Consider the following 5,749-nt stretch of genomic DNA (forward strand, 5'->3'; position numbering starts at 1 on the left):
CTTAACATGAGAAACAAAAAGCAAGACACTGCCATCTGGTGGTAAAGTGAGAAATTAAATGGACTATAGGCCTAGTTTACACTGAGGCCGGTATTCATAGTCGATTCTTATTTCAAGATCGTCTTAAGTAACGTCTTAAGATGCTAACACGGCTCTCTGATTGGTTGATGGCATCTTAGAATGATACTTGAGACAATCTTAAATATAAGAATCGACTATGAATACCGGCCTGAGTACTTGATACACGTATGTACAGTTCGTGCCAGGTATGCCTGGGGTCCGATTCTAGGGTCCATGTTTTGTTCTTAGTTATTTTTACGTTCATGACTATTATAACCGGATGCTGCGTCAGCGATACATGAATGTATCGTAGTGTTAGTAAATTATGTTTTGACAGCCGGCCGATGTAACCTCAGTTTTGATTGGTGAAATCTCAGAAAAATTCCAAAGCTTAATTAAAAAGAAGCGGATCAAAGCCTTTGATAATTATCGTTATAAACACTGTTGACTATCCTAACATTTATTAAAGAATACGGTAATGTCTCGCACCAAGTCTTATTATTACCTGTAATCGTCAGAAAAACAGCTCACAAAGTATATTTTCTTATTGTCAAATAATAACATTTTTTATTTTCAAAACTACAACTTATCTGATATATCAAAGGCTTCGATCCGTTTCTTTTCAATTAAGCTTTGGAATATTTCGGAGATTTCACCGATCAAAACTGAGGTTACATCGGCCGGCTGTCAAAACATAATTTACTAACACTACGATACATTCATGATCGTTAACGCAGCATCCGTTTATAATAGTCATGAACGTAAAAACAACTAAGAACAAAACATGGACCCTAGAATCGGACCCCAGGCATACCTGGCACGAACTGTACATGGACTCAATGCACACAGGACGCGTCAACGCGTTACGGGTGGCGAATAGCCAATCATTCTTTTGCTTTCTTATTTCTTGTCATAAAAACGAAAAAATGATTGGCTATTCGCCACGCGTAACGCGTTGATGCGTCCTATGTGCATTGAGCCATAAGCTTGTTCTATAATAGCATAAACACAAGACCGTAAGGTTGTAAGGCGTGGTTTTAAGAGCTCGTAACCAAATGAAAAATTTTCATTTCTTACGTTACAACCTTACGCTCTTGTGTTTACTGCTATTGTAGAACAGGCAATACAGTCGTGTTCATTAAAGTTGCGACACTTTTTCTTAGATGCGTCTCTGACCACGCAATTATAACAAGAGCTAAGAACATGATTGGTTCTTACTTGTGGATCCAACCAATTACTTTTGCCGCTCGATGAGCAAGGCTACATTCCAAAAACCATCAAAGAAAAAGTGTCGCAACTATAATGAACACGACTATACACCCAAGGCCTTTGATTCTGTCCATGGGGAAATTTTCCAAACTGAGAAGTCGCTATCTTTCTACATACTTACAGTTTATGATTAACGTAACGACCAATAAGCTCTAGTCGTTTTATTAATCATGAACTGCGAGTATGTAGAAAGTGGTGACTTCTCAGTTTGGAAAATTTCCCCATGGACAGAATCAAAGTCCTTGGGTGTACAGTCCTGTTCATTATAGATGCGACACTTTTTCTAAGATGCGTTTCTGAACGCGCAACTATAACGAGAGCTGAGAACGTGATTGGTACGGGAGAGTCCCAGATGCGCACAGACCCAATTGGACACCACCAATTATAGCGGCCGATGCCTAGAGTATTTCCGTTGGTTGGTTTAGATTAAATTACGTGATTGGTGGTGTCCGATCACTTCCCTTTTCTTTGATGGTTAGATGGTTCGATGTTTAATTGGTTGGATCCACAAGTAAGAACCAATTACGTTCGCTGCTCAATGAGCAAGTCTACATTCCAAAATCCATCGAAGAAAAAGTGTTGCAACTATAATGAACACGACTGTACATACATATTAATTAGCGAACGTAATTAGTTGGATTCACAGGTAAGAACCAATTACGTTCGCCGTTTGATGAGCAAGTCTACATTCCAAAAACCATCGAAAAAAATGTGTTGCAACCTTTTAGCTCACGACTGTACATACACCTAAGGACCTAACCCCACCACTTTTTCTATGTTTTCGTGTAAAACCTGCCGCAGACGATACGTTTTTTCTTATTGGATTTCTAACTGGATTTTCTTACTTGCTACTGTACGGGCAATGGTACTGGCAGTGCTACTGGCCGTGGCTTCACACGGTTCAAGTTTTTGTACGGGCTGAAATTTGTTTCATAGAAGCGGCACGCTCAAATATGAATGAGATAGATGAGATGGATAAAATTATTGCAACAGTTGTATGTACACCCATGGAATTTGATTCTGTCTATAGGGAAATTTTCCAAATTAAAAAGTCGCTATCTTTCTATATACTTACAGTTTATGATTAACGTAACGACCAATAAGCTGTAGTCGTTACATTAATTATAAACTGCGAGTATGTAGAAAGTGGTGACTTCTCACTTTAGAAAATTTTCCAATGGACAGAATCAAATTAAATGGGTATACATTGTCGTAAAATTGCTATTGCATTATTTTTAATTATTGAAAAATTGCGACAACAAAATAAATATCGCCGACGTTTATGGAGTCGACAGTCAATACATTCTTTAATGCCTCACTTTTAAGGTTGATTTATGCAGGCCGTAACCGCTAACTTATGCCGGAATCTATAAGAAATTGACCGTTCATAATTAGTTTATAGAAGAATAATCGACTATGATTGGTCAATTTCTTATAGATTACGGCATAAGTTAGTGGTTATGTCCTGCATAAAACAACCTTTACTGTGTTTATTATGGTAATTTGGTGTGTTTATCGCATATAAACATGGTTCCTATTAGTAGGCCTCTATTAAACATAAAATACTTTCTTTGGACTATTTTAAAGTCTTTTCATTTCTGCACGACGTCATGTTTGCAAAGTGAATTTACGTTTGAACTTTGATAACACTTCGACAGTATAACCTGCTGGGGGCCGATCATGAAATTTTTTCCCTAAGGCGGAAACGTGAAAAGTGAAAATCTTCACCATTAAGCTTGTTCGTGTTGCTGCCCTTTTTGAATTAATTTATTCGTCGTCTCTCTCTTTCTCACGGTCGAATATATATTTATCTCATCTCGAGTGCAAAAATTTTTGGGGATTTCAAGCAACTCGAACAAACCTATTGTTAATAGAGAAATTTTTCACTTTTCACGTTTCTGCCTTAGAGAAAAAGTTTCATGATCGATCCCCTGGTATAACCCAGTATAACCTATACAGATTGCGTCCTGATTGGCTTTCACAATAAACCAGTACAGAATCAACGTAAGAAAAATAGGACATGATCTATTTCAAAAATTCAGTATGCGAGCCAGTAGCGTAGCCCGTAAGCTACCCGTTTCCAGTACGGAAGCACGTAAGACTGCCAGTATAGGAGCACGTAAGCAATTCCGTAAGAAAAAATGTATCGTTTGCGGCAGGCTTAAGAAAGATCTGCAACGCTTCTGTCTCCTAAGTGGCAGAAATGTGAAACAAAAAAGCGAGACAGCAATAGTAGATCAGAAAAGAAAGAGATGGAATACAATATATCGCTTTGAATTTATACGTTTACTACAAAATATATTTTTGTATATTTCTGCGATTATATTAGGAGTATAAATAAGTTTCCGCCGTTTCACAAAAAATGGCGCCACTAGTATGTTATGGTTGAAATTGTCTGTTGTAAAACGTTAAGTTGGACGTAAAGTTGGACATCTGACAACAACATAACCTTAAAATATTAGCGATTTTGTATTAGCATCATATATCTTTTTTCGTGCGAAAATGTCGAGTTTTGAGCCGAATAAGCGTCATTTGCGGGAGCTTTTGATTTACTTCTTTAATTTGAAGAAATCTGCAGCCGAGGCGCATCGATTGCTTGCAGAAGCATATGGTGAGGCTGCCTTAAGTCAGAGAAGTTGCCGTGAGTGGTTTCACAAGTTTAAGAACGGTGAATTTGACGTCGAAGACAAAGAACGTAGCGGAAGGCCGAAAGTGTACGAAGACGCGGAATTGGAAACATTATTAAATGAAGATTCGTGCCAAACGCACGAAGCACTTGCACTTACATTAGGAGTGACTCAACCAGCAATTTCACATCGCTTAAAATCATTGGGAATGATTCAAAAACAAGAAAACTGGGTTCCATATGAACTGAAGCCGAGAAACGAACGCCGATTTTTCACATGTGAAATGCTGCTTAACAGGCATAAACGAAAGGATTTTTTGCATCGTATAGTCACTGGTGATGAAAAATGGATCCACTACTATAACCCAAAGAAGAAGAAATCATGGGGACCACCTGGCCATGCTTCAACATCGACAGCCAAGCCGAACATTCATGGAAAAAAGTTCATGTTGTGTATTTGGTGGGATCAGCTTGGTATCGTGTAGTATGAGTTGCTCAAACCGAATGAAATCATTACTGGGGCTCTCTACCGAACACAATTGATGAGATTGAGCCGAGTACTCAAGGAAAAACGTGCCCACTACTACTCCAGACACGATAAAATTATTTTTCTGCATGGTAATGCTCGTCCACATGTTGCGGCGCCGGTCAAAACCTACCTGGAAACACTCAATTGGAAAGTTTTACCCCACCCGCCGTATTCACATTGCTCCTTCTGATTACTACCTGTTTCGATCAATGGCGCATGGCCTGTCTGAGCAACACTTCACATCATATGAAGATACAAAAAATTGGGTCGATTTGTGGATAGCTTCAAAAGTTGAAGCATTCTTCCGAAGCGGTATCCGTATGCTGCCAGAAAGATGGGAAAAAGTAGTGGCTAGCGATGGACAATACTTTGAATAAAACATTAGGTACCGTTCTTTCACAATAAATGCCCAATTTTTGATAAAAAACGGCGGAAACTTATTTATACTCCTAATATTTCTGTAAAATAAGAATAAATTTTACTAAATTAAAAAAAATAAATATAAAATATACACATTTTATTATTGAAAATATATTTAAAAAAATTTTATAATTAATATGTATAATAATAAAATATATAAAGCAAAAAATAGAAAGTAAGTAATTAAAAATAAAAACAAATAAATGATGTCATATAAATAAAAGAAAGCCTCATTAAAGAACCGTCATTTTCGGGTAATAAAGTGTATTGTGTTCAACGTAATTATTTTACTTTCATAAGCTAATTTAGCATCTTATAAATGTCGTTGTTTTAATCTATTGAGCTTTCAGATTACTTAACTATACATTATTATATATTTAAGATATTAACAACATTAATATTCAAAGCAAATAATAAATGTGTAAAAGTTTAGGTTACAATGCAGTTAGCTAATAACTTACCCAAAAAATGGTACAGGTATGTGATTCTCCTTTACACTTTTATATTTGGTTGATTTACAATCATTTATAAAACAATATACTATCATTGTATTATATCACTCAATCGCACAAATGTTTATTACTGTCGCGTATAAAAGCCACACACCACACCATATGTTATTTTATACTGAAAATCGTCGTTTAGATGGGGGCGCTGTAGATGTTTCTTACAGCCTAAAAGAGCCAACTAGCAGTCCATATTTATATAGTCAAAGGGCCGAAATATGAACTAAAATTACATCTGGGGGTCAATCATGAAACTTTTTCCCTAAGGCGGAAACGTGAAAAGTGAAAAATTTCTCCATTAACTTCAATGGTAAAGATTTTCACTTTTCACGTTTCCGC

This window comes from Solenopsis invicta, chromosome 5, assembly GCF_016802725.1.
Source record: "Solenopsis invicta isolate M01_SB chromosome 5, UNIL_Sinv_3.0, whole genome shotgun sequence".
NCBI classification, from domain to species: domain Eukaryota; kingdom Metazoa; phylum Arthropoda; class Insecta; order Hymenoptera; family Formicidae; genus Solenopsis; species Solenopsis invicta.